We start from the raw sequence: 13691 nt of genomic DNA, 5'->3' as shown, positions 1-13691 counted from the left end.
CTCTCATCTCCAGGTCTGCTCAATCGGCAGTTCCCTGCTCTCTACAAGAGTTTTTCTGTTCCCGATTTTTATCGGACAGCAGGCTTGCTGCTACATTAGCAGAAACATCTACGGTCGTGATACTGAAAAGACTCTAGTCGACACCAAATACTTATTAAAACTCGTCTGACGAAGCACAGGTAGCGTTGATAAACAGAGACTCTCCACAGGCTGCAGACCTGCCATTGGAACACCGTCAGCTGCAGAGGGTTTTAATCATTCAAGGCTGGGATCCCGGTATCGTGTAGGAGTACCCACAGTTGAGGGTGGTAGGAGATCGGTTTTATTTGGTGGCACATCATGGCTGGGATTCCGGATATCATGCAGGAGTACCCACATTTAAGGGTCGTAGGAGATAAGTTTTATTTGGTGGCACATCATAAATCTCCCACAGTCAGGATTTTCCGAAAACAGAGGCGCATCAAGCAACATGGTCAAGATACTCAGTTTAATGGACAACACAAGCCAGCCGTTTTGGCCTTCCTGGACCTAGAGTAAGACCTTCCATCAGATCAACACTGGCGATACTGGGGACAACAGGTGAAAAATTGCGTCCGAGTTAGACTGCTCAAATGGATCCAGGACTACTTAACAGTTACAAAGATAAGCAAGGGTACGCTTTTAGGGCGTCGCATCAACCTACAGAAAACTAAAGCGGCATACCACTGGGAGGAATCCTGTCCGAATCTGTTCATTGTCGTGAGGGAAAACTTGTTTGAACTTCCCTTCAGACCAAATGCTACGCAGACGACCTTAGATTCATGGTTAAAGAGTACGCAGGCTTGAGAACGCCCGGCTTGCGTTTGACCTCATAGAAAGAGTTTAACAGACTTGGCCTGAAGCTCAACTCTGCAAACAGTGATGGCACAACTACGCCAGACAGGATGCTCTCCATTCAGAACACCGATAGCCTGAGTCTACACTTATCAATGCCTTGGAGTGTGGCTCGATCTGAAGCTTACCCTCAAACCACAGCTAAAGTATCTTAAACGCGGGCCAACTGTCTAGTTCAGTTACGGGTGACACCATTTACGCCCTGAAAACATATTACCACGGCCGTTATCACATATCTCGTAGATCACGGCGTTTCAACACTCAATGAACGGAGGAGGGAACAATTGGCCAAGTTAGAGGTCATCTGAAACGATGCCCTCAGAACCATGCTTGGGGTCACCTATGTGGAATAGTATCAGTAATCTACAAATGGAGATTGAGCTGCTACCCCTTATGATACAGGCCAAACAGATTACAGCCGGTCTCTTTGCCAAGATTTGTAGATCGTACGTACCGACATTTGTTAAGTCACTGTCTCCCACCGCCTGGACACACGTGATAGCCATTACCGTTCAATATATGCAACCGACTTTATACATTAATAACTTGGATGACATTCGTAGCTACGATTTCACTGGTCCGCCACCGTGGATTTTCTCCACCAGTCACTTTCGCAGTCACATCACTTGAAGCTAGCAAGTCCAATTTCCAGGGGGAGAACCTGAAGAGACTAGCTTTGGAAGTCATATCGTCTGTGACGCCATCACAAGCAGCATCATACATCACAGACAGCTCGATGGACCAGACGGAAGGAAGGGCTGAAACGGCATTCCACACATGGGGTCAGAATCTTCTCTGGAGATAAATGGACAGATGCTCCATTTATCAAACAGAGCTGATAGTGATATCTGTATCTCTGTGCCACCAACATGTGAAGTTACATTAGTTTTCATAGGTTCTACTGATAAATTCTTGTATTTCACAGAATTCTGCCTCATATTTTACCTGATTTCTGTCATTACAAGCGCTGTAGCGGTCGCATCCCAAATGTAACATCAAACTTATCTAGACCAAGTAAAATCATCCTTTTCTACAGAATTAGATTTAAGTTCAAGAAACTTATTACATAGCTGTAGGAACATCCTCAACTTCCACGGAAAAGTAGTTCCTGGCAAGGTTAACTTCAAAACTGCTGTCTCTAATGTTAGGAAAATATTGATGAAATTCGTCATCCCGAATGAGCTTTTCTCTCTGAATATTCTCTTTGAACTTTCTGGCGACTCTTTTTGGGGCACGCCGCCTGCATGAAGAACCATTGCTAGAGGATGACCAGGCCACCTCTCTCATTCCCAACTTCAGAGGGATCGAGGAAAATGAGATTGCACACGAGGTAGACAAGTAAACCACTCGTTTCGCAAACGCAAGCATACACGTTCCAATGAGTCTGAGGCAAACCATGAGCACTACATAAGAAATATGTTGGCAAGGCTCCTCACGAAGAACTTGATGTCTTCAACGACACGTCCATTGCTACCATGCGGTACCTGATGGACACGCTCGGTGAACCACAATACATACACCTCATACAAGTTGAAGCTCAGAAAAGCGACCTGAGTAAGTTGATTTGCTGTGTTATTTTGTCTTTCAAGTGTGAGAAGGGACTGATCTTTTAGCAGTGGTTCTTAAAGCAGGCGGCGTGCCCCATAAAGGGTCGCCAGAAAATTCAAAGAGAATATTCAGAGAGAAAATCTCATTCGGGATGACGAATTTCATCACTATTTTCCTAACATTAGAGGCAGCAGTTTTGAAGTTAACCTTGCCAGGAACTACTCCATGGAAGTTGAGGATGTTCCTCAAGCTATGTAAGAAGAGTTTCTTGAACTTAAATCTAATTCTGTAGAAAAGGATGATTTACTTGATCTAGATAAGTTGGATGTTACATCTGGGCTGCGACCGCTACAGCTCTTGTAATGACAGAACTCAGGTAAAGTATGAGGTAGAATTCAGTGAAATACAAGAATTTATCAGCAGAACCTATGAAAACTAATGAAACTTCACATATTGCGTGAGATTTACCTTGATATTCAGTACAGCGTTGCAGTCAAAGTAGACCAAAAAAACAATGAGAAATTTTTTTGCCATATTTAGTCCTGTTTTGTGGTAGGAGGTTTAACTTGTTTATTGGTCCCTTCATACATGTCTTTATTACTTATTGTGATGGACTAATATCTGGTCTGTAGTGTATACTTATTCTGAATGGTCTCTGTGATGTCCTGTTCTTAACCTTATTTTCCCCTTCATTCTTCAAGATTTTTATATCAGTTTTATATTTTCTTTGTCTTTTTCAAAGTGCACTTCTTATATTGTCTGATTTTGCTCAGCAACATATAATTGCTGTAACATTTCATATCCTCCCTTTCTTCTTCATTGTACTCAGGGAATCGCACAATAAAATGACGTAGATCTGCTGTGGCTCTATAATAACCATAGGTTATGTCTCTTGTGAAACGATACCTATGATTTAAAGGCAAGGTATTTCTACTGTGACAGAACATTATAATAGATGCAGATTTATTGTTATACAGTTATTCTTTGGTGTTGATATTCTTTTCCAGTGTTTATAAATTTCCAAAATTGTCTTAGTTTCCATCTCCCTTCTCCATTTTCTGGTATTCCATCCCTTTACCTTCATTTTCCTCTTTTGCTGTGCTACATTATTTAGCTTGCTGTATTCCATTCTTATCTCCAAAAGATAGAATTCTTTTTTCTTTCTATTTATCTTTTTCACTCCATTCTCTTTCTTGTGCTGTTCTTAAAAGATCATTTCCATTATCCTCTATAGTGTATTATAGATAGTTCATGAGTCCTTCCTTATTCCTTGTCTCTGCTGTGGAGTTTCCTTTTCTGTATCTTATTACTGTTTGTGCATATATTATGATGCTCCGAAGATGTTTTAGTATATGGGATTTTCTGCCTTTTGAAGTGTGTCTATATCATATTTTGTAATGTTATTTGTGATGTATGAAATGGTTTGGAGGTATACACTGTTCCAGTAGACCTATTTGATTCTAATTACATTGCTTGTGTCTGTTTACTTTTATCCCAGATTATGATTTTGCTCTGATTGATATGGCAATCATATTTTTTTTGTTCATTGTATTTACTAATAATGGCATTTCATCCACAAAATAAAGAGTGTATCTTGGGGGTAAAAATTACTGTTACCTGCAATTTTTGGTATTTTTCTGAGGGCAGTAGATTTGCTTAAAAACTTAAGGACTGTTTTTCATTCTGAATACAAATCTGGGAACAAAATAATATTTTAGGTCACATTAAGGCCTGTAATTAAGTATTTGAATAGCTGCTATCTCTGAAGGTATTTAATGGGTATCTGTTTTCTTCAGGATTCATTGTGAAATATTTTCGATGATTACTTGAAGTATAGAAGTGTGTCATTATGTTATAGTACTATTTAACAGTGTTTTTTTGGCTAAGAATTACCCAGAACTATTACCTGCAATGTTTTTTTTCTGAAGGCAATGGATTTGCTTGAAGATCTTAGTATAAGGATTATTTTTAACGCTGAATACAAATCTAAGGCTGAAATACTGTTTTGGTTATCAGTAAGGCCTGTCATTCAGGATTTAGATGGTTAGTCTTTCAAATGATTCTGCGCTTATTGGGTTTGCATGCTGTAAACAGAGCAAAACTCGTCTACAAATTGGTGTAGTGGAACGAGGCGAAAATATTGCATGAGGGCCAAAGCAAACAAATAGGGAAGACTTTAGAAGTGACTTACATCGCTACCAAAGACAATGTTAACACAAGGTCTAGTTTCATCTTCTGTTCATGCCAGGCAGTGGAGATTGCTGTGAAAGAGTGGAAGTAGCAGGACACGCGATTCAATCAGAGAGCGACACGCAAAGGCATCTGACCAGATGATCAACTGACCATCACTTGCTAGGGAATATAGTCCCGCTGAATGCTGGAATCAGCTTCTGAGGAAGATCATTGAAAGATCGAAATATTGAGGTATGTCTCAGCTCTAACCTGTTTGCTTCGATACCATCCTGTTTTCAACATTTATCATGATGGATAATAGACGCTGAGATATCTTGGGGATGGTATGCAAATCTAAACACAAAATCCATTTATGCCCATGAAGTAAAGTTTGTGTAACACAACCATCAGAAAGCTGAAGTGTCATAACCACAGCTTTTTTGAATGGCTTTTTTAAATGTTTCCTTCAGAGTTATCTGCCTCATTAACAATGTTTTTTTGACTGAGAAGTGTCTCATTGATTTTATTAACTGACATGATTTCTTGTTCTGTTATGAATGTATACTGCTCTAGTCCTTCAATAAGTCCAGTACACAGTTTTACCATGTCATTTATAGGCACTTTTTCTGCTGTCTTAACTAAGTCATCTTCAGCGTCTCTTATCATGATCACCTTCATTCAGAACCATTTCAGCTATTTCAGTATTGGACAATGAATGAACAACTGGAGCCTCATTATTTGCAGGCCTTTTTGACATTTTCAACAATATCTTTGTACCACAGAGCAGATAATAAGCAAAAAACAGTGAGTAATGCATGTAGGCCGGCGGCGACAACGATTTCTAAAACTCTGGCATTAATAGAGCATCACAGCCAAGCATGGGCAAGTGAGTCAAGTGTGGAGTTTTCACTTGTAACGTCATGTTGCTGCTCAAAAAGTTTTGGATCTTTGTGCATTTCAGTTTTCAGATTATCAGATTAGGGATGCTCAACCTGTACTTCATTATGAATAAAAGTTATTTTGGGCTGAAAAATACCCTGAACTATTATCTGCAATTTTTGGTATTTTCTGAGGGCAATATGTTTGCATGAAAACCTCAGAATATAGATTATTTTTCGTGCTGAATATAGATCAGGGGTTGAAATACTGTTTTGGGTCTCAGTAAGACCTATAATGAAGTATTAAAATTGCTGATCTTTCAAAAGGTTCTGTGATTATTGGCATCATATTTGTTGGATATTTATCCACTTGGGGAAGTATAATGAGATATTTTCCATGATTATATTAAGTATGAAAGCATTTCATTATGTTATATTTCCATTTCAAAACAAAAGTCTTTTTTTTTATAGTTAATCACCATACCATCTCCTGCGTTGCGAGGTAGTGTAAGTAAACAGACGAAAGAATGGCCCAACCCACCCACATACACTTGTATATACATAAACACCCACACTCGCATATATACATACCTATACATTTCAATGTATAAATACATATACATACACAGATGGGGTGGTTTGGGAATGTCTTGGGAGTAAAGTCAGGGTTTAGTGAGAGGACAAGAGCAAGGGAAGGAGTAGCTTTACTCCTGAAACAGGAGTTGTGGGAGTATGTGATAGAATGTAAGAAAGTAAATTCTAGATTAATATGGGTAAAACTGAAAGTTGATGGAGAGAGATGGGTGATTATTGGTGCATATGCACCTGGGCATGAGAAGAAAGATCATGAGAGGCAAGTGTTTTGGGAGCAGCTGAATGAGTGTGTTAGTGGTTTTGATGCACAAGACCGGGTTATAGTGATGGGTGATTTGAATGCAAAGGTGAGTAATGTGGCAGTTGAGGGAATAATTGGTGTACATGGGGTGTTCAGTGTTGTAAATGGAAATGGTGAAGAGCTTGTAGATTTATGTGCTGAAAAAGGACTGGTGATTGGGAATACCTGGTTTAAAAAGCGAGATATACATAAGTATACGTATGTAAGTAGGAGAGATGGCCAGAGAGCGTTATTGGATTACGTGTTAATTGACAGGCGTGCGAAAGAGAGACTTTTGGATGTTAATGTGCTGAGAGGTGCAACGGGAGGGATGTCCGATCATTATCTTGTGGAGGTGAAGGTGAAGATTTATATGGGTTTTCAGAAAAGAAGAGAGAATGTTGGGGTGAAGAGGGTGGTGAGAGTAACTGAGCTCGGGAAGGAGACTTGTGTGAGGAAGTACCAGGAGAGACTGAGTACAGAATGGAAAAAGGTGAGAACAAAGGAGGTAAAGGGAGTGGGGGAGGAATGGGATGTATTTAGGGAATCAGTGATGGCTTGCGCAAAAGATGCTTGTGGCATGAAAAGCGTGGGAGGTGGGTTGATTAGAAAGGGTAGTGAGTGGTGGGATGAAGAAGTAAGATTATTAGTGAAAGAGAAGAGAGAGGCATTTGGACGATTTTTGCAGGGAGAAAATGCAATTGAGTGGGAGATGTATAAAAGAAAGAGGCAGGAGGTCAAGAGAAAGGTGCAAGAGGTGAAAAAGAGGGCAAATAAGAGTTGGGGTGAGAGAGTATCATTAAATTTTAGGGAGAATAAAAAGATGTTCTGGAAGGAGGTAAATAAAGTGCGTAAGACAAGGGAGCAAATGGGAACTTCAGTGAAGGGGGCTAATGGGGAAGTGATATCAAGTAGTGGCGATGTGAGAAGGAGATGAAGTGAGTATTTTGAAGGTTTGTTGAATGTGTTTGATGATAGAGTGGCAGATATAGGGTGTTTTGGTTGAGGTGGTGTGCAAAGTGAGAGGGTTAGGGAAAATGATTTGGTAAACAGAGAAGAGGTAGTAAAAGCTTTGCGGAAAATGAAAGCTGGCAAGGCAGCAGATTTGGATGGTATTGCAGTGGAATTTATTAAAAAAGTGGGTGACTGGTTGGTAAGGTTATTTAATGTATGTATGTCTCATGGTGAGGTGCCTGAGGATTGGCAGAATGCTTGCATAGTGCCATTGTACAAAGGCAAAGGAGATAAGAGTGAGTGCTCAAATTACAGAGGTATAAGTTTGTTGAGTATTCCTGGTAAATTATATGGGAGGGTATTGATTGAGAGGGTGAAGGCATGTACAGAACATCAGATTGGGGAAGAGCAGTGTGGTTTCAGAAGTGGTAGAGGATGTGTGGATCAGGTGTTTGCTTTGAAGAATGTATGTGAGAAATACTTAGAAAAGCAAATGGATTTGTATGTAGTGTTTATGGATCTGGAGAAGGCATATGATAGAGTTGATAGGGATGCTCTGTGGAAGGTACTAAGAGTATATGGTGTGGGAGGAAAGTTGTTAGAAGCAATGAAAAGTTTATCTCGAGGATATAAGGCATGTGTACGTGTAGGAAGAGAGGAAAATGATTGGTTCTTAGTGAATGTAGGTTTGCGGCAGGGGTGTGTGATGTCTTCATGGTTGTTTATTTTGTTTATGGATGGGGATGTTAGGGAGGTGAATGCAAGAGTTTTGAAAAGAGGGGCAAGTATGAAGTCTGTTGGGGATGAGAGAGCTTGGGAAGTGAGTCAGTTGTTGTTCGCTGATGATACAGCGCTGGTGGCTGATTCATGTGAGAAACTGCAGAAGCTGGTGATGGAGTTTGGTAAAGTGTGTGAAAGAAGAAAGTTAAGAGAAAGTGTGAATAAGAGCAAGGTTATTAGGTACAGTAGGGTTGAGGGTCAAATCAATTGGGAGGTAAGTTTGAATGGAGAAAAACTGGAGGAAGTGAAGTGTTTTAGATATCTGGGAGTGGATCTGGCAGGGGATGGAACCATGGAAGCGGAAGTGAATCATAGGGTGGGGGAGGGGGCAAAAGTCCAGTGAGCCTTGAAGAATGTTTGGAAGTCGAGAACATTACCTCGGAAAGCAAAAATGGGTATGTTTGAAGGAATAGTGGTTCCAATAATGTTGTATGGTTGCGAGGTGTGGGCTATGGATAGAGTTGTGCGCAGGAGGGTGGATGTGCTGGAAATGAGATGTTTGAGGACAATATGTGGTGTGAGGTGGTTTGATCGAGTAAGTAATGTAAGGGTAAGAGAGATGTGTGGAAATAAAAAGAGCGTGGTTGAGAGAGCAGAAGAAGGTGTTTTGAAATTGTTTGGGCACATGGAGAGAATGAATGAGGAAAGATTGACCCAGAGGATATATGTGTCGGAGGTGGAGGGAACGAGAAGTGGGAGATCAAATTGGAGGTGGAAGGTTGAAGTGAAAAAGATTTTGAGTGATCGGGGCCTGAACATGCAGGAGGGTGAAAGGCATGCAAGGAATAGAGTGAATTGGATCGATGTGGTATACCGGGGTCGACGTGCTGTCAATGGATTGAATCAGGGCATGTGAATCATCTGGGGTAAACCATGGAAAGTTCTGTGGGGCCTGGATGTGGAAAGGGAGCTGTGGTTTCAGTGCATTATTACATGACAGCTAGAGACTGAGTGTGAACGAATGGGGCCTTTGTTGTCTTTTCCTAGCGCTACCTGGCACACATGAGGGGGGAGGAGGATGTTATTCCATGTGTGGCGAGGTGGCGATGGGAATAAATAAGGGCAGACTATGAATTATGTACATGTGTATATATGTATATGTCTGTGTTTGTATATACATGTGTACATTGAGATGTATAGGTATGCATATTTGCGTGTGTGGACATGTATGTATATACATGTGTATGGGAGTGGGATGGGCCATTTCTTTCATCTGTTTCCTTGCGCTACCTCGCAAACGCGGGAGCCAGCAACAAAGCAAAATAAATAAATATAAATAACCTATTTCCAATCGGACAATGGGCAGATTTGCACATTTTTATTCACATAAAGTCAGAAAAGCAACAACAAATGAATAAAGATTAACATGTAGTTACGTTAATGATAAACAAAAGTGGTCACAAAAGATTTAGACGTGAGTACTTTTTCGAGATTTGCAATTGTACTGTAAATCTCTTTCATGAATCAGGCCCCAAATATAATTCCCCATCATGTTCCCATTATAAGTTCCTTGGTAGAACCCTTGCCCTTCGAGTACACTCCCATGTTCTCCTTGAACTTATCAAGATGAGCATTAAGGATATAAACTTTGATGGATATCCTGTAGCTCCATATATTTTTTGGCTTTATGATTGTCCAGGAAACCCTGAACCACTGTTGACAAAGCACTACAAAGCTGCTTTCTCCTTCCTAGTGAGGATCTTGGGGTATTCCTTGCACTCTTTATCTGTGGTCCTACAAAGACACCAACTTTGACCTTTGCCTCAGACAGCTTAGGGAAGAGCTTAGGGAAGAAGTCTTGAAGGTATTTGAAGGCTACAAGCTCCTTATCTAGAGCTGTTACATATTGTTTCATAAGGCCTGATTTTATGCGCAGTGGTGACATTAACACCTTCCAGGGGTATGCCAGTGACTCCTACTTGGCACTGTTCCTCCCCACAAAGAATTAGGGCCGCTTTGGCCAGTATCACCTGTGGTAGTGTGCCACGGTGTCTCTACTGTTTCAAAGGCAAAGATAGCTGGAAAACTTGGTAAAACTGCCTTGGAGCCTCATCAGGAATGCCAAGATAGCTGGAAAACTTGGTAAAACGCCTTGGAGCCCCATCAGGAATGCCACCATTTTTAAGTATTCGATGACCTCCCAACTGTACTCATCATACTTCAAGACGTCTAACAAGGTCTTGACACTGTTGTATTCTTTGAGGAACACCAAGTGAGCCAGGAGGAGAGACAGGTACTTATTCCCATTTTGAAGCAGTACAGCTTTGAGGTTCCTGGATGGGCTGTCAATAAAGGGGTGCCACTTATTTAGGTAATAGGCGATTCTGATTACCTCGAACAGACTGGTTACACTGTGGCAGAATCAGAGCCCATCTTGACGGGTGAAGAAGCTGGGAAACCTGTGTGTCACTTCCTCTGATCTGCGATTTGCGCGCATCCATCCAACAAGTTCCACTGCTTGAGCCTAGACATCAAAAGCTTGGCATTGGACTTTGTGAAACCAAGATCTCTGATCAAGTTGTTGAGTTTTTTATTAGGTTAGTATGGGTTTCTCTTCTCAGCTGCAACTCTGAAATTGTAATCTGGATCTACAACATCTTCCTCTCCCTCTGACTACTGTATATATTACTGGAAACTTCTAGAAAGTTCTACATCAGCTACTTAGCACTGAATCTATCTGGAATGTTCTGGTAAATAGGTAAATTTCAAAATTTCAAAAAAGCAAAGTTTCGAGAGAATAAAAGCCATTCTCTATACTCTTTAGACACGATGAATTAAAAAGATAAGTTATGAATGAGGAACAAAAAAAAGTAAAATTTTTTACACAGTTTGCTTTTTTTTTTTTTTTTTTTTTTTTTCTCTCCCGCGTTTGCGAGGTAGCGCAAGGAAACAGACGAAAGAAATGGCCCAACCCACCCCCATACACATGTATATACATACGTCCACACACGCAAATATACATACCTACACAGCTTTCCATGGTTTACCCCAGACGCTTTACATGCCCTGATTCAATCCACTGACAGCACGTCAACCCCGGTATACCACATCGCTCCAATTCACTCTATTCCTTGCCCTCCTTTCACCCTCCTGCATGTTCAGTCCCCGATCACACAAAATCTTTTTCACTCCATCTTTCCACCTCCAATTTGGTCTCCCTCTTCTCCTCGTTCCCTCCACCTCCGACACATATATCCTCTTGGTCAATCTTTCCTCACTCATTCTCTCCATGTGCCCAAACCATTTCAAAACACCCTCTTCTGCTCTCTCAGCCACGCTCTTTTTATTTCCACACATCTCTCTTACCCTTACGTTACTTACTCGATCAAACCACCTCACACCACACATTGTCCTCAAACATCTCATTTCCAGCACATCCATCCTCCTGCGCACAACTCTATCCATAGCCCACGCCTCGCAACCATACAACATTGTTGGAACCACTATTCCTTCAAACATACCCATTTTTGCTTTCCGAGATAATGTTCTCGACTTCCACACATTCTTCAAGGCTCCCAGAATTTTCGCCCCTGCTTTGTATTTATTAGAAATCCGTTGGCTTTAGGAAACATTATGGCTTTATATTTTTTGGTAATTACATAAACTATAGAAGTGTTTCAGTTTATTTTAATTTTAAAACAATTTTTTTTTGGGGGGGCTTAAAAGTACCTTGAAGTATTGCCTACAATTTTTGGTGTTTTCTGAGGCTAATAGCTTTGCTTGAAAACCTCAGTATAAAGACTTTTTTCATGCTATAAATTTGGGGTTGACATACTGTTCTGAGTCTCAATAAGGCCTGTAATTAAGTATTTAGATTATTGATCTTTCAAAAGATTCTGTGATTATTGGTTTCCTATTTGATGGGTATTCATCACCGTGGGGGTGTATAATGGGATATTTTTCCTTGATTATGTTAATTGTAAAAGTATTTTATTATATTTCCATTTTAAAACAAAAGCCTTTTTGGATTGAAATATTAAAATGAACCTTTGCCTGGAATTTTTGGTATTCTCTGACGCTATTAGAGTTGCTTGAAAACATCAGTATAAGGACTGTTTTTCATTGTGAATATGAATCTGGTTTTGAAATATTGTTTGATTGTCATAAAGCACTGTAATTAAGTACTTAAATGGTTATTCTTATCAAAGATTCTATGATAATTGGTTTAGTATTTGATGGAAATTTATTTGCTTAGTGAAGAATTGAGATATTTTCTAAGATTATATCAAGTACAGATGCTTTTTAGTGTGTTGTATTTCAGTTTAAGCAAGTTTTTTGCAAGGGCTAAAAGAAATACCTATATTTTTCTGAAATTAATGTATTTGCTAAAAAAGAAAATCAATACAAGGACTACTTTTCATGCTGAATATGAATATGCAGTTGAAATAATGTTTTAGGTCTCATTAAGGCTTGTGATTATTTATATGATTACTCTCCAAGAAGCTTCTGTTATTATTGGCTTGTATATAATGAGTATGTAATTTGTATATAATGAGTATATTTTGGCTTCTGGAAGTATTATTAGATATTGTCCATGATTATGTTAATTATAGAAGTATTTCATTTTGCTAAAGATTAGATTCAAAACAAAGGTTTTTGGGCAACAAAATACCCTGAACTGTTACCTGCAATTTTTGGGATTTTTCTGAGCATAAGAGATCTGCTCTGAAATCTAAGTTCGTGTACTAGTGTTTGTGCTGAATATGAATATGGGGTTGAAGTATTGTTTGTGTGTCATCAAGGCCTATAATTGATTATTTATAAGGTTAATCTTTCAAAAGAGTCTATGAATACTGGCTTTGTGTTTGTTGGATATCTATCGGCTTGAGGAAGCATACTGAGATATTTTCCGTGATTCTGTCAAGTATAGAAGGTTTTCTTTATGTTATATTTCAATTTGAAAACAGAAAATTTGGAGGGCTAGAAAATACCCTGAATTATTACCTGCAAATTTTGGTATTTTCTGAAGACCAAAGACGTTTCTAAAAATTTCAGTGAAAGGATTGTTATTCATGCTAAATACAAATCTAGGGTTGTTTTGAGTCACGGTAAGGCCTTTAAAAACATATTTAAATGGTTACTCTTTAAAAAGATAATGTGATTATTGGCTATGATTAAGTATTTGTAAGGTTAGCAGAAAGACTCTGTGATTATTGGCTTTGTATGTGATGGGTATATATCAGTTTAGGGAATCATTTTGAAATATTTTCCGTGATTATATCAAGTATAGAAGCTTTTCATTATGTTGTGTGTCAGTTTTAAACAAAAGTTTTTGTGGACTATGAAATACCCTGCAATTTTTTATGTTTTTTTTGAGATTGATAGATTTGCTTCAAAACCACAGTATAAGGACTATTTTTAATGCTTAATACAAATCTAGGGTTGAAATGCTGTTTAGGTTTCACAAAGGCCAATAATTAATCATTTGACTAGTTACTCTCTATGAATATACTATGACTATTGCATTTGTATTTAATTGATTTCTGATGGCTATAGGAAGCATTATGAGGTAATTTCAGTGATAATTTGAAGTATAGAAGTGTTTTACTTGAGGATTGGCAGAGTGCATGCATAGTGCCATTGTACAAAGGCAAAGGGGATAAAGCTGAGTG

This window comes from Panulirus ornatus, chromosome 2 (genome assembly GCF_036320965.1).
Source record: "Panulirus ornatus isolate Po-2019 chromosome 2, ASM3632096v1, whole genome shotgun sequence".
NCBI classification, from domain to species: domain Eukaryota; kingdom Metazoa; phylum Arthropoda; class Malacostraca; order Decapoda; family Palinuridae; genus Panulirus; species Panulirus ornatus.
The sequence above is the reverse complement of the archived record's forward strand: the minus strand, read 5'-3'. Positions refer to the sequence as shown.